The 24,002-nt window shown below is 41.8% G+C and overlaps 1 long non-coding RNA gene across 1 annotated transcript; it reads left to right on the forward strand.

Annotated features, from left to right (window-relative positions):
- Positions 1 to 21,555: 21,555 nt before the first annotated feature.
- On the forward strand, positions 21,556 to 23,252 carry LOC117046293. The gene is made up of 2 exons (XR_004426556.1): positions 21,556 to 21,598; positions 23,125 to 23,252. It is a non-coding gene; the product is annotated as an uncharacterized LOC117046293 (long non-coding RNA).
- The last annotated feature ends 750 nt before the right edge of the window (positions 23,253 to 24,002 follow it).

The following is a 24,002-nucleotide window of genomic DNA, read 5'->3' on the forward strand; positions in this document are numbered from 1 at the left end:
TCAAGCTACAACCTGATTTGGGTGTGTGAGTGAGTGTGTATGTTACTACAGATATATAATATTTCATACTTGAATATTTATGAGTACAATTTTGCATTTAAATATTAATTACTCATTACAATCTTTTAAAAAAGTATAATAGTACATAATTATTTAACTCATGAACTCAATGCTAAATTCTAAACTAAATTAATTTTTAGGTTAATTTATTACCTGAATTTCATTTAGGATTATTAAATTTCACCGCTGACACTTTAATTATATTTTACTATCTTTATGATACATTTGCATTCATTTCTAACCATTTAGAACATCAATTTTGTTTTGTTTTAAAATTTTGTTTTTTAAGCCAATTGCGCATTTAAATATTAGTCACATATGTACTGGATGCAAAGTGTCTTGAAAACATTTTCAATATAATAAGCATTAGGGTCACCAAGGGCTAGGTTTCATCATAAACCATCCATAAGTATTTGTTTTATTTTTTTAAAAAATGTATCCCATCCTTTCTCAAAGAGGAAATGGGGTTTGTCCCATTTTACCTCACAACAACCTTGGACAGGAACATCGTGACTGGCCAAGGGTCATCCAATGAGCATTACAGCTAAGCAGGTATTTGAAATGAAGTCTCCTAGATCTACACTGAGGACTGTCTCAACTCACTCTCATTCACCCTCTCACTAGTATACAACTACAGTCATACCTTGGAAGTTGAATGGAATCCGTTCCGGAAGTCCGTTCAACTTCCAGAACATTCGGAAACCAAAGTGTGGCTTCTGATTGACTGCAGGACACTCCTGCAGCCAATCGGAAGCTGCGGAAACCCCATCGGACGTTCGGCTTCCAAAAATAGTTCACAAAATGGAACAGTCACTTCCAGGTTTGCGGCGTTCGGGAGCAAAAATGTTCGAGAACTAAGCTGTTCGAAAACCAAGGTACGACTGTATACAACTACTTATACGCTAAGTCATGTTTGTCTCTGGTCTTCTCATATATGTCTCTGCCACCCAAAATGTTTCTTTCCTAGGATTCACCCCAACTCACCAATAACTACGTGCAAGCTATTTATGGGCTTCTTCATCAAACATAGACTTACCAAGCTACATGTTGTCCAATGGCAAAAATAGTAATTCCTCACACCCCCAAAGAGACCACATATTTTAAAAACCCCTCGCTGAAGTAATTTGCAAAAATTAAGTTTCACCCCCTGAAATGACATACTCTACCTGGCCTGCCTCCTTTGCAGGCCACATCTCTCACTGTTCTGCACCACCTCTGGTGATTTTGTCAGACTGTAACGTGTCCTTGAACTATTATAATATCACTTGCTTGGCTGGGATGAAGGATGGAGAGGTGTGTCGTTAGAAACGTGTTACTTCAGTGTGGGTGGAACATAGCCTACTGTTCAAACACAAGAATGACAGCCATTGCCCTGTGTGATGAAATCTTGTTTGTTTTAGTGGGGCTTGTGTAATGTATTCTGTCGCTATATACATTGCAATGTGTTTGATGGGGGAAGTCTTCTATCCGGTCAGGTGAAAGCTGGCTTAACTGTCATGGGGCAGGGAGCTTAACTGACCACACAGAAGGGGTTGGAGACAGAACCCCCAGTATGCAAAAGAAGCATAGAAGATTCATGTTCCGATTGGTGGCTGCAGGTTTAGAATTCTTAGCTAGAGAGTGTGATTGGCTGGGGCTGGGCGGAAGGCAGAAGAAGCAAATATCTAGCTGGACGCTAGTCACCGTGTGTCAGTTGGTGATTCCTAGTGGACAGGCAGAAGATGACAACAATGACAGCAGAGGAAGAGGATTGAGAATGAAGGCCTGAGATGGTGGATGGAGTAGCTGAAACATTTGGCTTACGCAGAAGATACAAAGGGAGAACCTGTTCGTGGTGCTGAATGATAAGGGAGAGGCAGTTTAGAACAACAGAATCTTCACCAGAAGAAGATTCCAGGATAGGACAGCTTTAACAGATGAGGCTTCAACAAAAGTCCCCGGTATTACAGTGCTGGTCAAGCTTAACCCCTGATTCATTGTAAGAAGGCAGGCCATTGTAGGCTGAGGGCAGAGGTTGGAGGAGCAGCTCCCTATTTCCTCAACTTCCATTCATCCATGCTTGAGCCTCCATTGATTCTTAGAACTAAAACCAAAGCAGCTTTTTGCTATCCATGCTCAAATGAACAAGTAGTTCTGTAAGCTGGTGAGGACAAAGGTTTGTGATTAGAAGTGGATTGTTTTGCTGCCAGGCTTTTAATACACAGTAGTTTTCGTCTGCAGCCTCTTGAGTGACAGCCTGGCTTGCTTCCTACATTGTGTAATTTGAGATGACCTTAGTTTCACACACCATAGATGAATAGGTCTGTTAGCTCACGGGGCTTTTCTGTAATTGCGTTCAGGTTAATATGTGTGGCCTTTGTCAAGTTACATATGCCAGGGCTACAGTCTCTATGGCATTGTCTTGCTGTTTTGAAATGTAGATGGATCCTTTCATCGCCACATTCCTAGAAAACTCTTAGCACCATTTATAATTCTAAATGAATTTCGTGGAAAGATTTCTCTCTGCATGTTCTCAACAGGGCTTGGTATGAGTACATTTCTTTCTGCATTCCTTTAACTGTGCGGCCTATTTTGGCTCCTTGGGCTCCAGACTTGTGGTACAAATTTAATCCATTTATCAGCCAAGGATTAAGCATCCTAGCCTCAGGTGCAAAGCTAAGCAGGGTCCGGTCTGGTTAAGGTTATGATAAGGTGCACATTAATGCCCACTGAGCTATACTATGCTATACACATTAATTCCCACTGAGCTATACTATGCTATACACACTGCTTGTTTTCTAAAAAATTGTTTAGGGGTACTCTCATTTTGACTCAAGAAAATCACCATTTTATAGTTCAAATCGGGAAAAATAAATACAGTAAATGGACAAAAGTACATTTTTTCACAAAATGTTTAGGGGTATGCATCCCCCTGCATCCCCCCCCCCAGAAAAAAAGCACTGGCTATACTAGTAGTTTCCTGGCCTAGGTGGATAATGTTTTTGGTGTGAGTGAGATTTGGGTAATTTGAGAGGAAAGGTGTTGATGGCTTTGAACAGTTTGTCGATCTTATTTCCTAGTTTATGATTTTGAATTCTTGATTAGTTAGATTTACAGGCTATCCCACCCTAATTGCCTAGAACTATACTTGCAACAAGTAACAAGGTAGTTATTTTACCCTAACCCTTCTGGTTCAGAGAGACCAAAATTCAAAATACCTTGTACCACTTCCAAGCAACATCTAGGATGTAGTTTTGGAAGGTCTCTGAGGATAACATTCCAAAGCTGAGAGAGAGGCAGCCACAGAAAAGGGACCTGTCTCGGTATACCTTTGTGGATCTGATTTCGCAATATACATTGCATGCTTAACAGTGTGACCCACACATGTCTGGTCAGAAGTAAGCCCATTGTTTTCAATGCAGCTTCCTTTCAGCCCCAGGGAGCACTCCAAATTAATCCTAAGGGCCTTGATGGAACTAAGGGAGGAAGGTATCTGTTCAGATCTAGTCTATTAGGCTATCATAAAAATACCATGTTTTATATTTCTATGACTCTGTCTCTCTCTGTGTTTGTATTTTGACAATATCAGAGGAGGTAAGATAAATTTTTTAATAAATATGTACCTTTTATACTACTTTTATACCGTTTTATACTATTCATTCTAAGGATAAAGGCCGTATTTTTAACATTGTCCTTAATAAACAGGTAGCAAAGAACAGTTTATTCACAAGCAACACAACCTTAAACCTTATTTTCTAGAATTGAGCTGACACTGAGATTTGCTAACAAATAATTTCCCAGTGAAAATTCTTATCTTGCATAAAAAGGAGGCTTATGACCAGGTAAGCATTTCTCTTCGTACAAAATTGAAACTGACTTTCCACAGATAACACCGAAGTTCAAAAGACAACGGAAGTCTCTCCTGCTCTCTGAAAGTTCAACCAATATTTTCCTTTCTTTCTAGAGTGCTGGGTGAGAAGTTTACGGGAGGCTAGAACTGCTGCCACTGTGCTTTTGTTACCATGCGATCACGCTTCAGCCTCTCATTTCATGATGTCTTTGAAACCAAAACAGGGTTTTCTGTGTGCGGCTAAGCACCAACAGCTTTTATAGAATGAACTCAATCCAAAATAGGTGGGTAGCCGTGTTGGTCTGCCATAGTCAAAACAAAATCGAAAATTCTTTCTAGTAGCACCTTAGAGACCAACTGAGTTTGTTCCTGGTATGAGCTTTCGTGTGCATGCACACTTCTTCAGATACACTGAAACAGAAGTCACCAGATCCTTAAATATAGTGGGGGAGTGGGGAGGGGTATTACTCAGAAGGGTGGTGGGAATGGGTGATAGGCTGATAAGTGTGGAAAACCTGTTGACGACTCTAAACGGCTGCAATTAGTCTTGCAGGGAAAGGCAAGGGGTGAGATGGCTAAAGATGGCTTTGTTATGTATAATGAGATAAGAATCCAATGTCTTTGTTCAAACCAGGTTTCTCCATGGTTTTAAGTTTGGTGATTAGTTGCAATTCAGCCACTTCTCTTTCCAGTCTATTTCTGAAATTTCTTTGTATTAAGACAGCTACTTTGAGATCTTTTATAGAATGTCCTGGGAGATTGAAGTGTTCTCCTACTGGTTTCTCTGTCTTGTGATTCCTGATATCAGATTTATGTCCATTTATCCTTTGGCGTAGGGTTTGGCCTGTTTGTCCAATATAGAGAGCTGAAGGGCACTGTTGGCATTTGATTGCATACACAATGTTGGAAGATGAGCAATTAAATAGTCCTGAGATTGTGTGTTTGATGTTGTTGGGACCAGTAATGGTGTTATCCGGGTTTATGTGGCAGCAAAGTTGGCATCTGGGTTTATTGCAGGCTCTGGTACCAGTGTCCATGTTGAGTCCTGTTTTTGTATTATTGTGGGTGAGGAGCTGTTTGAGATTGGGTGGCTGTTTGTATGCGATGAAGGGTCTTCCTCCCAGAGCTTGAGAAAGAGAACTGTCATTGTCTAGGAGAGGTTGTAGATCTCTGATGATGCGTTGTACTGTTTTAACTTGGGAGCTGTATGTGATGACTAGTGGTGTTCTGTTATTTTCTTTTTTGGGTCTGTCTTGCAGCAAGTTCTCTCTGGGTATCAGTCTGGCTCTGTCGATCTGTTGTTTAACTTCATCAGGTGGATATTTTAGTTCTAAAAAGGTTTGCTGTAGATCTCTTAGGTGAGAGTCTCTGTCTGTAGAGTTGGAACAGATGCGGCTGTAACGTAGGGCCTGGCTATATACAATGGATTGTTTGGGATGTTTGGGATGGTAGCTAGAAGCATGTAGATATGTTTGTCGGTCAGTTGGTTTACGGTATAAGGTGGTGTCTATGTGTCCATCCTGTATTTTTATAGTAGTGTCCAAAAAGTGTATTTCTTGCATAGATTGGTTCATAGTCAGGTTGATGGTGGGGTGAAAGTCATTGAATGTCTTTGCTGCAAGACAGACCCAAAAAAGAAAATAACAGAACACCACTAGTCATCACATACAGCTCCCAAGTTAAAACAGTACAACACATCATCAGAGATCTACAACCTCTCCTAGACAATGACAGTTCTCTTTCTCAAGCTCTGGGAGGAAGACCCTTCATCGCATACAAACAGCCACCCAATCTTAAACAGCTCCTCACCCACAATAATACAAAAACAGGACTCAACATGGACACTGGTACCAGAGCCTGCAATAAACCCAGATGCCAACTTTGCTGCCACATAAACCCGGATAACACCATTACTGGTCCCAACAACATCAAACACACCATCTCAGGACTATTTAATTGCTCATCTTCCAACATTGTGTATGCAATCAAATGCCAACAGTGCCCTTCAGCTCTCTATATTGGACAAACAGGCCAAACCCTACGCCAAAGGATAAATGGACATAAATCTGATATCAGGAATCACAAGACAGAGAAACCAGTAGGAGAACACTTCAATCTCCCAGGACATTCTATAAAAGATCTCAAAGTAGCTGTCTTAATACAAAGAAATTTCAGAAATAGACTGGAAAGAGAAGTGGCTGAATTGCAACTAATCACCAAACTTAAAACCATGGAGAAACCTGGTTTGAACAAAGACATTGGATTCTTATCTCATTATACATAACAAAGCCATCTTTAGCCATCTCACCCCTTGCCTTTCCCTGCAAGACTAATTGCAGCCGTTTAGAGTCGTCAACAGGTTTTCCACACTTATCAGCCTATCACCCATTCCCACCACCCTTCTGAGTAATACCCCTCCCCACTCCCCCACTATATTTAAGGATCCGGTGACTTCTGTTTCAGTGTATCTGAAGAAGTGTGCATGCACACGAAAGCTCATACCAGGAACAAACTCAGTTGGTCTCTAAGGTGCTACTAGAAAGAATTTTCGATTTTGTTTCAATCCAAAATGGCTCCTTTGCTTGTCTTTATCTTTGCGCTTTTCACTTTGTAGCCCAAGTGATATCCTTTCAGCCACCTGTAAGCCATTAGCACTTCTGCTTCACCACACGTTTCCATCAGGACCACATTCAAAACTTATTGCAAAATAAATAAACCCTTGCAGGTATGCTTGTCGAGAAATGATGTCCCTGTGTATGAATCATTGCTTAAGCCCCTGGTCTGATTTAGTGTATGGCAGGGCTGGGGAACCTTTGGCCCTCCTGATGCTAGTGGACTACAACTCCCATCATCCCTTAACTTTGGCCGCACTGACTTCAGCTGATGGGAATTGAGTCCAACAACTATTGCAGAGCCGGCTCGACAGTTTTCCCTACTCTGCACCACTGGCATAGGTCTGTTCTTACTTTCCACAAAAAGTAAACCTGCCTCAACAGGTTTATAAGCAACTTTCTGAAAAGGATGCTGTAACGAATCGGACCTAAGTTAAGGGATTTTCAGAAACCCACGGTATTTTATGAGTTAATGGGCACCACAGTTTGAGTGGCAGATACCTCATGGGAGGCGGGACATTCTGCTCTTTAAAAGGAGGGAGCAGCCGTTAGAGGGGACTGAGTGGTGACTGGAAGAAGGAGGGCGTGGGGCCAGGATAGTGGTGGGTAGGTTAGGGTAGGTTAGGATACATTGAAGATGTTTATATGATGCTGAAAGAAAGAGCTTACGCTGTTATAAACGATTACATTACTGAAACCGTTATGTTCTGAAAGGAATAAAGACTTCTTATTGTTGAGCTAAGAAAAGAAAATATCGTCGTTTATTTGGTCCAGTGAGTTATGTATGCTCACGAGGTGGTGAACTCAGTGAAAAACAAAACTGACATGCAGGGTGATAGTTTGTGTCTTGGAGTTCCCTCAGGAGGGGCTAGCGGGCGGAAACCTTGGTATTGCCACAGAGTTGCTAAGAGGGCTTAGGTAACTGATATAGTGAGGGATCTAATGAAAGAGAGACCCCAAACTGTAGGCAAAGAAGAGTTTAACCCCTGAAGCCCTGAGCAGAGGATATAACCGGCCACGGCCGCTGGACAGGAAAACTCCCGTTACTAAGAGATCCCCAGATTATAAATAAAAGGGGATTGACATCACAGACGGACCTCAGAGGGACAGGTGGGGTGGATTGAAATTTGACCCAGAACACCTGATTAGAAATTCACTTAGTAACAAGGGGAGAGTGTGAAGAGGAGGTTCGTCGCAGATGCCTTGGGTGAGGCAGCTCAGTACTATGAATCCTCTGCAGCCCCCCCCCCCCCAGCAAAAGCCACATTAGGCAGAACAACCCACCACCACCCCTTATGCTGGGCGAAAGGGGAAATAATATAATAATAATAATATAAATGGAACTGAAATTGCATGGAATATACTGGGTTAAAAGTACGTATCTGAACTACTAGAAGTGATATGCTCTAAGTATCTCAGATACTTACAGACTATGACATTCATGCAGAGATATTTTGACTTTATGTGCCAATGAGAAAGCAGTAGCTTGAATGGTGTTAGGATTTCATCTCAAAAAGCGAATGGCCATCAAATGTTTCTGGCCCTTTAAGATGAAAAGAAAAGAAAAGAAAAATCCTGCTATTTGATCCTATGACCTCATGTAACAGTGATGGATTATGCAGGATGTCCCACATTAATAGGCATTTTCAGCTCATTCTACACCTTGATTTCAGTAAGAGGCTCATTATTCTTTTTTAATCTCATATTCATGTGGGGCATGAAAAGGACAAAAGCATCAGTTTTGAATGTAAAGGGTTCCCCTTCGCACTCCAACCAGGACAATGGTTCTCTCTTATTCATTTAAGGAAGTAGGGCCATCTCAAAGTTTAGGAATATATTCTTACGTATACTGGTAACTGAGCACTAGGGACTCAGTATGGAGTTTCCTGCCTGGGAGATTGTCAGGAAGAAACCTGCTTCTACAGCAGTGCTCAATATTTGATAAGTACAGCAGTGGTCAGCACCAATATCAGTTCTCAGCTGAAGCAGCAACTCTTAGCAGACTCAGGCTGAATTCTCAAAACAAAAACATTTTAAGATTGTTCATGCCTACCCAAAAGCTTGAGTTTAATTGCCTTGAACCAAGGAAATTTGGTACAGGATTCCACATGCAACAGGGAATTCATCCCCCCCCCCATTGCATTTCTGAGCAAGCATGGTTAGGACTGCACTGCATGTTGACAATCCCTATGATAACAAGGGATTGGTTAAAAGAAGGGAGACAATCGATAGGAGCCTCCCAGGAATCTTGGTTCCCTTTCACAGGTTTTTATGAAAAATAGATGTGAAGACCACAATCCTAAACATGTCTCCTCATAGTCAACCAGATGCCAAGGGGAGCAGCCCTTTCTCATTCATATACACATCTGTCAGTCCAATGACTTGGGGGGGGGGACTTGGGCTGTGGTTTGGTCCCCTATAGTCTTCAAAAATCATTCAAAATTATTGTGTGTCATCAGCAAACCTGGCCATTTCTCTGCTTGCCCCCAACGTCAAATCATGTATGAATCATAGAATCATAGAGTTGGAAGAGACCACAAGGGCCATCCAGTCCAACCCCCTGCCAAGCAGGAAACACCATCAAAGCATTCCTGACAGATGGCTGAGTATGAGTAAGTTAAAAGGCATTCGTCCATATATATTGATTCATGTACATATTGGTCCATATAACACACACACACACACACACACATACACATGGGACAGTTCACTTCTTATCTCTCTCCGTTGTGATAACAATTCATTCTTACTCTCTGATCCCTGCTGTTTCCTCTTTACTCTTGCACTCTGTGTCCACCCTCCATCACTCTGCTTATCTCTGAAAGCCAAGATCCTGTGTGAAAAACTAGTAATATTGACATCAAAAGGGGAAGCATCACTACATGATCTCAGACTTCAGATGTTGCTGGACCACACATGCTGCTCAGTGCTAATTAATTCACTTTATTCCTGCACACCATGACTTGGTTCCAAATCATCTGTCGAAACAGCAGCTGAAAAGCTTTGATTCGCTTCCAAAAGAGCTGAGACCAATTTGATCCTCTGCAAATTTTAACGCAGAAAAAATTTTTCCAGATATTTTTCAGAATATTCCAGTATTTGCCAAGCATTCTCTGTATATTTGATGCCCTGTCATATTTTATTTTGCCATTCGATATGTGACATTTGATGTCGCCGCCTGATCACTGGCATGGTAAGCACTTTAGTAATGGAAAGTATTTAGCATCCAATAGCATCTGTCAGATGGCATGCAATGGTATTTATATCTGACAGTGTTTGACAGCCTCTGATATTTCCTAGAAGATGCCAACGAGCACTTGAATTTTGGAATAGACCGCCACATTGAAAGTATGTATCTGAATTCTGAAATGTTGCACTCATTCTGAGCGGTGAAGCTAGAGCATGGGTAGGCAAACTAAGGCCTGGGGGCCGGATCCAGCCCAATCGCCTTCTAAATCCGGCCCACAGCCAGTTCGGGAATCAGTGTGTTTTTACATGAGTAGAATGTGTCCTTTTATTTAAAATGCATCTCTGGGTTATTTGTGGGGCATAGGAATTCATTCATATTTTTTGTCAAAATATAGTCTGGGCCCCACAAGGTCCGAGGGACAGTGGACCGGCCCCCTGCTGAAAAAGTTTGCTGAACCCTGAGCTAGAGTATCTGCCAACTTTTGAATATTAGTTTTCATTCTGATTGCTGGTTAAACTGACATGAGAAATTTCTCATGGGCATGGTCTTCTCTGTGAAAAGTAGCAATGTGGGCATCACATTCTAGTACCACCCACCCCAAGTTGTGGCAAATGTTCGCTTTGCCCCGTGGTATAAAGAACCGTAACCTGCTAGAACTAGATTCATAACGTCCGCTGAAATTGTAAACATTTACAAACCATGTTTCATAGCCTTCCAACATCTTGCCTTTGGCAGTATATTAGGCCAAACTACACTGCCACCCAAGGCAGCTCATATTTGCTCCCAAAAGTGCTGTTCATCACCATAGCAGCTTCATGGACATAGTAAGGAAGGGAGCACCGTGGTAATAAATTGGTGCCCCCCCCCCCAAAAAAAGATCAAGAGGGTATTTCAGATCAGGGCCGTATGACTGCTTTTTCTTCAAAATAAACATCATCAGTTGCTATTAAAAGCAAGAATAACATAACCTGTGGACTGTCCCCCCCCCCATCTATTTTCTTCTGTACTGTTACAGTCTTTTCCATTTTCTCTGTTTCAAATGTTTTCCCTTACACGAAAGTTGTGACCTACGCCTGTATTGGCTCCTGTTCTAGTATTATTCCTGCCCTTTATTCCCTATCATCAGATGGTGACTGTGGAAGGCCTATGCATGAAGTACAAAAAGGTTCCAGATACCTCATGCGAACACTGTTATTTTGGGTTTCCTTCTTTCTTTCTTTGTTTTACAAAAAATGGGGATTTTTTGCATATGTAGATCTTTATATGTAGTGAAGTAGTGGTAGAGACCCTGAGTTTAGTGTAGCAATGAAACCTATTTAGCTTATTCTAGGGTTGCCATATTTCATATCCAGACACAAAGGTTGTTGAGCTGTTTTTGGGTGCTTTTTCGTTGAGCTTTAAGTAACATTGTCAAAAACAACACTGCCGACATGGGTTGCCATACCTCCAGATTTTCCTGGACATTTTTGCGATTTCCACTGCTTCCGACTGCAGTATTCCGGCTATGTCCGGGAAATTCCAGACGTATGGTAACCCTAGTTTATTCATAAGATCATTTTTACAACACTTGAGACTACCAAGTAGTATTTGCTCTAACCCAAAGTTCCTGCAAGGTTTAGAGGGGGTCTGTTTTGAGAGAGAGAGAGCTTTCCTTGATATAAATCAAATCTATATATATTGGGGAATAGCCATCGTAACATCTGCACACCTCATTCCTTGTTCGGAAGTTCAGAATGTTCTATCTTGAAATTGATTTCAAAGTAATATATAAACATTGTCCACTGACTGACCATCCTTGAAAGTTTATATGCTCTTGGAGCTGAAGATGTGAATGATAAATGCTGCTGACGAACGTAGCAATGAATCATTTTGCTGGATTTTCTGATATATATTTTTAATCGTAGCTTGAGCAATCGAAGTCTATCTTTGGGTTTACCCCTATGAAGCAGCCAATTGAAAAATAACCCCCAATATTTATTCCCATTTTAATGGGAAAATCCATGGAAAGTGACGGCATCAATGTAACTACATATGCATTTTAGAATTAAGGTCGATCCATCCTTGGGCTTGTTGACCATGGATTGTCTTGCCTTTCATGAATAAATTCAAATGTGTCATTTCTGATACAGTAACAGATCAAGCTGTTACTGAAGCAAAGAGTATAATTTGAAATGATTAGGGTCCATATAACAGATAATTTTTATATAAAGCCATATAAAATTTAAAGGATCTATTGCAAACTAAGGGCACGGAATAGGTATCTCAGACTGGGGGGAAAACATGTTTGCAAGTCACTTAAACACCAGACTACTATTGTTCTTTATTTCTGCCTCCTGTAGTGGCTCAAGATTGAATTGGGGTTTGAACCCATTTGCAGCCAGAGATTTCACCAATCTAGTAGCGGACGGTGGGGGTCAAATGGTGGCACTCACCCAACCTCCAGTTGCCTGTGTCCCTGCCCCATACTGGGATGGACAGGGGCGGTGAAGCTTCATCACGGTCAACCTTGATGTTGTCTTGCAACTGCGTACTGGGAGAATGCGATGGGCCACACAGAAGATCAAGGTCATGTGAGCACTGCCAGCCCACCCACCATCCACTACTGAACCAATCCCTGTGTGGAAATGACAGCCTAGGAAACACTCTCCAGTGACATCATTTGCAGTCCCATAATTCCTAGCTCCATAGCCCTGCAGGAATCTGTGTGGAGCTGTCATTTCCCTGCTCTCCAGATCTGATAGACAGATAGATAATACTTTATTCGGCTATAAGCCCACAAGGTAAAACAAATCAATAAATAAAACAGCATTTTACATTCTAAAATAACAACTAAAATACTTCAACACATAATCTCCTTCGCATTTCAAGTTTGGATTGTTTCACCCGAGTCTTATTTTAATTATGGATGATTTAATGTAGTTTTTTCACTATGTAGTTTAAGTATTGGTAGCTGCCTTTTTTATAAAGGCATCTGAAGGCAGCCCTGTTTGGGGAAGTTTTAAATGTTGGATGTTTTATCGTGTTTTAAATATCCTGCTGGGAGCTGCCTGGAATGGCTGGGGAAACCCAGCCAGATGGGCGGGATATAAATAAATCATCATAATCATCATAATTATTAATTGGTAGCTGCATTTTTTATTTGTGTTATTTTGCTGTTGGCTTTTATTTGTCTGTGAACCACTTTGGTGCTTTTTCTCAAAATGAAAGGCCATATATAAATTACAACTCTCCTGGCCACCTCATCCACAGTATCTAAACACACCTACAATTACTGCGCAGGTACTTCGTTGGAGAGAATTTGGTGCTGATTTCTTATCATATTGTACTGCAGCCAAGCTATTTAGGACCTCAGAGGTGAGGATCAGCACTGTGAATTTTACTTGAATCACAATAGAAACAAAAGCTGTGATTTTTGTGCTAGTATTTCGAAGAGACATATTGTTACAGACTTTCAGAATCCAGATGTTAATGACCAACTGTAGCTGATGGGGTCCTAATAAGTGCTAATATACTAAGATTAAACAATCTGGATATTTTTAGTTCATTTGTGGATGAGAATCTATGCTGTGCAATATTTTTATCAGCTTGTTCACTTGTAGAACTAGCAGCTTGCACAGTTGGTTCAATCAATGAGTAACAATTAGATTTTGGATTCATTCATCAATATAAATGGAAAGGAGTCACTAGAGGAAATCACAAGTGTCTCTAAGGAACAAAGTGAATCCTTTTCCATTTGGTATGATATACTGACATAAACCATCAATTAGGAATACATGAAACATGATATTTTATAATGCAAAATGGTTATAATGTCCTAGAGGTTTTTGAAAACCCACTTTTTAAAACCTATTTGAATGAGAACAGTTTTGCCATCATTTAGTTTGGTTTACAACTTTAAACACTTAAATGTTAATTTGTTGCCCAAACTAGGCACATCATATGTCCCTGCATGAGATACAGCGGGTACCCACTATTTTTGTAATTTCTAGAAATGATTGAAGACCTTTTGATTCAACAAGCTTTTCCAGTTGAGTGAAAGGGTGCTCATTTCCTATTGTTTTTTAATCCCTTTTTAAAAAAAATACAATGCTATTTTGAAGCTTCTTCTTTTTTTGTAAATCACATTGACACTAATGTGGAAGTCCATTAATAAATTAGTAAACTAAATTTATTTGAGACTAGGGAGGAATTCATCCTCCAGGCAAATTGGGCCAGTCTGGGGTTTTTGCCTTCCTCATAGCAATTGTCACAGATTGGGCAGATAAGGCACTGGGTTGTATACCTAGTCAAGGTGGATCAGGGGGGTGAGTGGGACTCTCACCACCTGTTCCAAGGGATTGGGGTACCCTGTTAAAGGGTTCCAGGGGGAGGTGTTTCCATCTTGATGCCCAGGCAGGGGCTGATGGGTTAGAGTAATCCTCCACAACAGTGATCTTAGAAGTCACCCCGCTTTTATGTAAGTCACGGGGTGATCCTTAACCCAAGATTAACCCTTCTCCAAATCATCCAGCAGTCAGGCTGGGTGATTTTGGATAAATGCCCAATGGCTACGCCAAGATTTTCTTTCATCTGTAATCAATAATGTGGTGGCCTGTATTATCCCAAAGTGGTTGTCTTGTGATTGTTTTATCTTCCCTGGTTAGCTCCTGGCTGCTTGCTACCTCATGCCACCAGGACCCACAACCGTAATATCCTCCTGATCAGGAGCTTATGACCTCTGTTGTTATTTTGTGTTAGAATAACTATCAGTGCTACCAGGTAACGGGGACATTGTATCACATTGACAGATCTGTTGCTTATTTTGAAAGGCAATGTTATTCTAATTGAAACATATTGATTTCCCAGCGAATGTACTCATATTTATATTGGCATCTCAAGGTTCAGGGAACAGAATTAAATTGTAATGTAGCAATGTACTCACATTTTAAATTATTTCCTGTTCAGGGTTGGCATAGGACAACATTTCGAATGGCCCCTTCCTCCAATTGAAAACCTGCTTGTGTGTGTGTATCTGCCTTGTCAATATAGTTCATTCTGGGGAGCTCTCACCCATTTATTTATTAACTTATTATCATTTATCATAATTTCAGGGACTTCAAAGTGGCATGTTGTGGAAAAGTGGGTACAAATGTTTACATACATATATATATATATATATATATATATATATATATATATATATATATATATACACATATCACTGAAAACATTTTAAATACCTTTAAAATTTAAAATACATTTTAAAACTCCCAGCCACTAAACTTGGAGAAGGACCAGGATCTACTTCCTCCAATCCTGTGACATGGTGAGTGAAGGGAGCCAACTGAACAATTATGAGAGAGGAGCCACTGCTGATCTAGGGCAAAGCTTTTGAAAGGACAGAATATAAATATTATGCTATATTATATTGAATTTGAAGAAAACCTTAGATAAGCGTAGCAAGACAGGATCTGATAGGGGACAGGAGTCTCTCCCATTACACACACACACACACACACACACACACACAATCCTTTTAACATTTGAAAACTTGACTTCTTTCCCCCTCTTTCTGCGGTTCCTTAAATTTATTTTTAATACCTTCTGCATATCCAAATTAACTTAATTTGCTCGTTAATTCATCTACTTTCTCTCCCATAATATCTAATGAAGTTTGTCCCAAGAGGAGAGGGTGAGCAAGAAAGTGGAATTGTTCAATGCATATATATACAAAAGATGTATTTTCTGTTCTTCCCTTTTCAATAAATGTACATCACTTCGGGGATTTCATTTTCATAATATGGCCTATCCTTACATAATGTTATCAGTCTTCTTTTGACTAATAAACACCTGCAGGCTATCTGTCTCCTAGTTCTCGTATTATGTAATCTAATCTCTGTTACAAAGAGAACAAGTAAATTTTCATAGTTTTGTTATAGCAAACAATGGAGAACTCTACAGGGGATCGATCCCCTTGGAATAATGGTGGGAAGAGCGTAAAAATCCAAAAATAACCCTCTTCTGTGTTCTTCTTCCTATTTTCCCCATCACAAGTGCCAACTTCAAACAACTCTGACTCAGACATTGGTTTCATTGAGTTTAATGGGACATGTTGCCGTATGCAGTTTCATTGGGTGGATTTCTCCCACAAACATGAATCAACAAGGTTTGATGTGAACAGATCAATCAACCCTAATCATTAGTTTTGTTAAGAACAGGAGGTTGTTAAGAATGGCACCTAAGCTGCAGTCCTGTGATGCCTGGATAGGAGTAAGTCCCATTTAATTCAATGGGACTTACTTCTGAATATACATGCATAGGATTGTGCTGTTACTCTCATTTCTAGCTATAGTCACCCCAACACACATTAAAATATTTTAACTCCACTGTGTCTGGTGCCCTTTAATTATTTATGTATCAGAAAGGGAGGGAAAGGTAAGATGTATTGCTGTTAACCAGCACCATAATGTGATCCTGTTTGTGAATCCAGTATGATACTTTCCACCAACTAGGAAGGATCCCTGCCTGAAGCCATGGAGAGCCACTGCTATTGAGGGTAGACAATACTGAACCAGATGGATCATATATAAAACACCTCCCTGGTACTCTCCTCTCTGAAATCACTAGACAGCTTTGATTCTGGAAGGCAAGTCCACTTCCTAGAGATGAAATGCTAATCCTATGGCTATCAATATAGTCAGCTGGTGTGGGGTAGTGGTTTGAATGTTTGGTTGGATTTGGATGGGATAAATCTGTATTTAAATTTCCTTCTCAGTTATAAAGCTCCAGAGTGGTTTTTTTGGGGGAGGGGCAATTTCTGATGGAAATGATATAGATTTATTATGGGTTGGAGGGGGCAGGTTCTCCTAAATTCTGGAGTGTCAGATCCCCCCCCCCATAATTCCTGGATGTAGTAAAAGTTAAAATTAATCAAGGTTTGATGAAGCTTTGCTAAACACAGAAGCCCCCTGGATTTAGTTATGCTAATAAGCCAAGCCAGCTTGACACAGCTAACTGGGGTGGATCTACACTGATCTGTTAGAACATTGTAAAAGAAATGTAACAAATATCTCAAGGCAATTTTCCATTGACGACAGATCGCTGCTTTACAGCACCCTCTGGTGACGCATTTTTATAACACATTTTAAACATTATAACCAAACAGTGTTGATTTGCCCTCCATGTGCCAAGGCTGGTGATGGTCCATCAAGGAAACCATCAGAGGGCAAGACTGCCAGGCAAGGGGGGAGTGGGGTCCATTGTTTGCTGGGTGCTAGTGGGCAGAGGCAAAGGCCATGCTTAGGGTTTCAACTTTGAATGATGTAGGCCAACAGAAGGTCCTTGGAGTTGGTTAGCTGCAAAAAGAAGGGACAGAACTCCATGTGAGCTGAGGATGACAGGCTGGATCAAAGAGGAGGAGGAGGAGGAGGAGGAGGAGGAGGAGGAGGAGGAGGAGGAGTTTGGATTTGATATCCCACTTTATCACTACCCTAAGGAGTCTCAAAGCGGCTAACAATCTCCTTTCCCTTCCTCCCCCACAACAAACACTCTGAGAGGTGAGTGAGGTTGTGAGACTTCAAGGAAGTGTGACTAGCCCAAGGTCACCCAGCAGCTGCATGTGAAGGAGTGGGGACGCGAACCCGGTTCATCAGATTACGAGTCTACCGCTCTTAACCACTACACCACACTGGCTCTGAGAGACACAGAGGATGCTTTTTTGCTGTCCTTTGAATCCAATGCTACCCAAAAGGGGGAAGCGAGAGCATCATATGACGTGAATGCTCTGCACTTGCTCCATCTAGGTGCAGGTTGTATATATGTGTGTAAATAAAACCATATATCCTAAAGACACCACAATCTCCATTGTGCCTAATTTCTGAAGAAAACACAAACCCTGGGTAAGTGCCTGAAACCCCTGATATCTCACACCGCTAGGAGATAGGGGTGGCATATAACACTAATCTAATCTTTCAGGCAACACCATTGGCTTGTACAACTACATAGAGAACTTGTTCCTTGCTCCTTGTACAACAAATGCAACCCTAATCAATAATTAGAGTTTAGAGCACTTGATAAGCCCAGGATGACCATTAGACAAACAGGGATGTTATCAGAATTAGTACATTCTGCCACACATACACAGGGCCCTTTCCTTTAGTTATGAGTGGAATTTGTCTGGAAAGCCAAACGTTCCACAAAAATCTGCCCCCAATTTTAGGGTAGTGGATAATCTGCACTGATTTTATTGTTCTTATCTGTAAGCACAAAAGGTGGATAATTTGTTGCATGGGAATTTGCTTGTAATCCTTAACAATTATGCCACGTAACACGAGTTCTGATGACATACATTGAGATTATGATGTAGTTTATAGCCCCATCTAGTGATCTGGCCACCGAAATGCTATCCTATACTTCCGATCAGGTGGAGCACTGGCAATGCGGATAATAAACCCAATGGCTGTCCTTATGACGATCACTTGCAAAATTGCTTGCACTTTGGGGGTCAGCCACTAGAGGGAAGAAAAACCAACACATGGAAAGAGAGTAGTGATGAAAAGGCCATGGCTAATTAAAAATCAACAGGGCTTGGTTTGGCAAATTATACATTAATTAGTTTTCTATGGAAGTGGACAAATTATCAAAATTTGTTGTAGTTACTAAGCAGCAATAAAAAACAAAATTTGCCAGTTACTGCTATTTGTTATGTTAGCAGGTTATGGATGTACAAGTTATAGTACTGATTTCCCTCAGATTAGACTGAGGAAGTGACGTGTCTGAAGCAACCCAATGAACAGCCAAGCTCAGGAGGGGTTCAAACCCCAAATCCCACCTGCTGCACCATCACTGCAAAAAGTACACCCACTTTCCTGGTTTTATGTCTCCACTATAATCCTAAACACTCTGCTGAAAGCATAACCCTGGTCTGCCCTAAATACAGATAGAATTTCCTGAAAACCTCAATGTCGTGCTTAATTGCAGATATATTTTTTAACTCCCATCTCATTCCTTGGTCTTAATGAAAAGCAAGGTGTTTTTTTAAAAAACTAGTTCAACTAAAAAAACATAGTATTATATTTTTGTACTTGCTATAGTTATAATATTATGTACACTAGGGGTTTGGCCACACACACAGCGGAGGGGGGGGGAGGAGCTCTGCTCCTCTTAATGAATAAAACTACTAGGTTTAAAATAGAAATGATCAGAATATCCACTCTGACTTTATGCAAATCCATGATTGTGATGTGGTATAGAAATCCTCCAATGGGAGCTGTGTGGTGACATTCTTATGTTTTGTATTACAATGAGAGATATATGCTACACAGACACACTCCAGGTTTCCTAAAGTAACAAGCACATAAAGAGCTCTGTACACCTGTGCATTTAACTATATACTTATGTATAATGCTGCAGAAATATAGCACTGAATGTCGTTTGCTTCACATCACACACACTGCATAAAATTTTGCACATAATTAGTTCATCTTTTAAAAAAAAGATGCAATGCACGGGCAGCTCAGACATAATCAGGTATTCAAACAAGTGGCAGCCTGATGTAGACAAAGTTCAGTCTGGTCAGAATCAGCAAATTCTGTGTATAAATCCTTTTAAAATGGAGCCTTCCTCCATCTCTAGCAATCCCGCAAACAAACAAAAAAACACCCAGCAATACTTGCTGGCGAAGGAAGCGCTCACTTAATGTATGGGGATGTGCGTAGTAAATAGTCTGTGCTTTGCTCCCAAATCCAAACTTGCTGTTGGAACCATTGGTCATGTTGGCAGAAGCAGATGGAAGCTGGAATTCCAAAACATCTGGAAGGCCACAGCTTATCCATTCATGCTCTGCAAACTGACCATGAGCAAGGCTGAAGATCTGTCAATGGTTAACCCAAATAAATAAATAAATAAATAAATAAATAAATAAATAAATACCCCGCCCTCCCCGGTCAGGCAGTGGTAGAGGAACCCTCTCCAGCACCTGGGGTGGCGCAGCCCATACGGACTGTGCATGTGTGGCATCCGGCATGTGCGCACTCCGTACGGAATTCTGCCCATGTGCAGTCCGTATGGGATGCCACCCATGCGCACTCCATACGGGCTGCTGCTTGCACAGCGACTGTACAGGCTGCCGCCCAAGTGGCACCCTGTACGGACTGCACACGTGCGGCTGCCCGTATGGTCACTGTGCGAGAGGCAGCCTATACGGACTATGTACGCCCTTGGCCGCTCTACAGCTGGGGGAGGCAGTGGCTATCTTGTCACCCCTTCCAGAGTGGCACACGGGGCGGACCGCCACACTTCCTATGCCCCTGCGGCCAGGGCCAGGCTCAGGGCAGCTAACGCCAAATATAAATTACAATAAAACATCATAGGGGGAAACAACAAACAAACAGTTAATTAAAATATGGCTTAAAATGCAGCTTAAAATGCAGCCTCATTTTAGTAGTAGCCCATAAATCAAGACCATAGAGGGAAGAAACATCAGATATTCACCCGAGCCAGCTATCCATGCTGGTCTTACATGGGCCAGCAAAAATGCCAAGGGAAAATTTATAAAACCAAATCCCATATAAGGGGTCAGAGTGAGTCCAAGCCGAAGGCCAGGCGGAACAGCTCCATATCACAGGCCCTGCGGAAATATGTCAAATCCCACAGGGCCCTGGTCTCTTGTGACAGAACGTTCCACCAAGTTGGGGCCAGTGCTGAAAAGGCCCTGGCCCTAGTTGAGACCAAACTAACCTCCTTGAGGCTCGGGAGAGAGAAAATCTGAGCTAGAAGTACCTTCAGAGTAATAGGTCAAATAGTGTGAATGAGAGAAGGAAGATGGCTTGATCAACCCCTTCTTGGTCTCTGTGGACACCTTTGGCTCCCTTCTCAGATATTGCAACTCCACCTCTCAATCTTTGTTGTTGTTTGTCTGTGTCATGTGTGTGCCGTTCATGTAGTGAGGTTTTTATTGAGGTGCTAAAGAGTCCACAGGGGTTGCATGATGAGGCATCTAACTTATGGACATCTAGAGGAGAAATGGGGTACAGACAGAATTCTCAGCTATCCTGCTTGTACAGAGAACTGAATATTCTATCATGTGACAGGATCAGGCACGTGGGTGAGAACAGGGCCTCCTTATCTTAACCTTCTGCAACACCATAAAGCCACCAAGACTGTATACCACTGTATACCAAGATTTGTATGCCACTCTTCATCCATAGATCTCAGGACGGTTCACAACATAAAAAAACCAATATATATATATATATATATATATATATATATATATATATAACGTACCAATAAATGAGCCTGGAGAGAATACAAGGAGAAGGAAATGGAAAATGGGTAAGAGAGTTACAAATGATAAAACCCTTTTGGAGTTGGTTATAAGCCTGAACAGATAGGAGGCTTGTAGAGATAATATTCACCAAGTTCATGACACTCAGATACATCTCTCCCGAAGCACCAATGCTTTCAAGCTTTACAAAGAAGATCACTGTAATCTTGATTGCTGTGTTCACTTAACCGCATACAAATGTGCGGGTTATTGTATTGAAATAAACAAAAGAGCAGACAATCAGTTTGGACTGTTTTCACTGTAAATTGGATGTGCATTACGTGACATCATATGAATACCTTGTGCAAAGCCAACCAAAAGAGCCATAAAAATGATGCGGCGAGGAGTCAAATCAATAAATTGTTTCTTTCCTCCCGCTTAATGGTGTATGCACATCAGATAAATTCAGTCTCATCTTTCATCCTGCCTTGGGTTTGTTTGCTTATTTTCCTCCCCACACTTTTTTTTTTTTTTAGCAGATGTTGATTCATTCATAATTCAGCGTTGAAAACTCATACCGAAAGAAACCAAACAGAGTGACACTCAAAGCTGCAGACGACCAACGTGAAGCAATTTAATTCAGCTCAGTGGGCACAACACAGGTAAACATCACAGGATACAGGCTATCTATCTATCTATCTATCTATCTATCTATCTATCTATCTATCTATGAAGGCATAAGCTAGCAAGCTGTCAGGAATGGTAGCCAAGAGGGCAGGCTAACAGGTCATTCATGCTTCCATTCCACTCAACCTGCATTGAACAATGGATTTCTCAATTCCACACTGCTGCCACCCGCTCAGTTACAAATTCAGAACCTGTGTGGCAGAGCCAAATATCTCCTCTCAGACCCCTGCAAGCCCCTAGATCATGCCCCAATTCCCCCCACCAAAAGAAACTTACTGGTAGCAGTGGCATAGAGCAGGAGTTGGGCAATAGCAACGGTGGGGCAGATTTTCCTGGAGGCTATCGGCCTCCAAAGCCGGGGTTCGCGGTGCGGCAACTTTTAAGGCTGCTGTGGTGCTGTTCACGCGCTGCAGCCTTAAAATTTGTCACGCCGCCACACAGTCAGAAGGGGCACCGGCTGCTTGCGCCCACCATCTTGGGTGGACTGCGCATGTCCACACATGCGCAGTTCATCTGGGGCGCTGTGCGTGCGGCATGATACCACAGTGCATGCGTCGTGACGTCAGGGCGTATGTGCGCTATGGAGCGGCGCCCCGCCCTCGGGGGGGGGGGCGCGTTTGGCACCCCGGGCGGCAAAGCAGCTCCCTATGCCACTGGATGTGGTTGTTGGCTATTGTTTCCGGGGCACCTACACCAATCAGAAGCTGAGTCTTGGTTTTCAAAAATTTCGGAAGTCAAACAGACCTCCGGAACGGATTAAGTTTGGCACTTTTGTTTTTGCTATTTATTTTGCATTTTTGTTTTTGAGGATTTTTCAGTTAATTTGTTTTTGTAACTGTGTGGAACCCAGTTCAGCTACTGATTGATTGATTGATTGAATGATTGATTGACTACGGAAATGGATAAAGCCCCCCCCCCATCCAAACAGTGACTATCATCAGTTCATTTTTATCATCTACAATACTGTCTTATTTATTTTATAGTACAGTACATTGATTATTGCTTTCATTTTATGGATCAAAGGTCTCATTAGATAGTAACATTCATATTAAATTGCTGTTTTAGAGGTTGTTTTAAAAAGTCTGGAGCGGATTAATATGTTTTGCATTACTTTCTATGGGAAAGCATGCCTTGGTTTTGGAACGCTTTGGTTTCGGAACCGACTACCGGAACGGATTAAGTTTGAGAACCAGGGTACCACTGTACTTATTTTCTTGTCTGCTTCTGCCTCCTCCTCCCTGCCTGTGGCTGCACAGATGCAGGGTTTGTAATGCAGGTGGTTGTAGCAATGAAAAGGTTATTTCCTAACTTTCAAAGTTATTTCAAACTTCTCCCCACAGAGCTTTGGCTTATTTTTAGAGGATGCCTGAAGGTGAACCCTTCCATTTTGTTTGCTTTTTTTTACCGCTGAATTATCCTAATTCTGTTTGCTTCTTGTTTGCAAATAATTTGTGCATTAGCCATCACTAAAAGCATCCTTTCCTCACCTCTCTCTGAACAGATGGTGCTTTTCAGATTGAATGGGGTGATCAGATGTCCCTTTGCATTGAAGTCACATGTGAAAAACGAGGCTTCTAACACATTCATTCATGTTTCGAAGGGAAATAAAGCACCCATGATAATCAGAAACGGGCTTTGCATTGGATCAACTGTGGTGGGGTTCTGCTACAGATCTCTTAAGGCTGTACTGCAAAATGTGACTTTGAAGTACAGCAATGCACTTTAGCAAGCTAACAGGGTATTTTTGCTTTAAAAAAAAAAACAAAAACAAAACAAACCCACCTGGCCACACATTCAGTGTTTATGCAGGAGAGTTCAACAAGCTTTTCAGAAATGTCTTCATATCATTGGACAGTATAGTCTTTCACTGCATTTCTGCCATGTGGCAAAGTGGTCATTTGTTAAAAAACAGTGGCAAGGTAAGGGAGGAAGGAAAGAATGGCCGCTCCCCACATCAAATGGGGGCACCTTTTGCGTGGCCGTGCACAGCTCCCAGATCCCAGTGCAGCTCCTGGTAGTACGGGCTGGCTTCACCCCCCCCCCCCGCGGCTGGATACCTGGAGGTCTCCACCTACCTCAGCCAATCACCCAATCCCACCTGGGGAGCCGTTGCCAGGGGATTGGCCAGGTAGGGGGAGGGACCGACCTGCCCACACAACAGACGGAGCCCAATCCCCACACATTCTGGATAACCCTGAAGTCTCCCAGATCCCCGGCTGGGGACAGGGAAGGATAAACGCCAATTGCCTGTGCCAAGCTCTCCCTACATCTGAAACTTAATAAAGTTGCGGCCAGTTTTAATCCCATAGCACATTGTCTTGAGAGTCATTGTTCCGCTCGGGGGTCGCCTGGGGTTGGGGGGACTCTGCCTGTCCACGC

The sequence above is a fragment of the Lacerta agilis genome, chromosome 5 (genome assembly GCF_009819535.1).
Source record: "Lacerta agilis isolate rLacAgi1 chromosome 5, rLacAgi1.pri, whole genome shotgun sequence".
In the NCBI taxonomy this organism is placed as follows: domain Eukaryota; kingdom Metazoa; phylum Chordata; class Lepidosauria; order Squamata; family Lacertidae; genus Lacerta; species Lacerta agilis.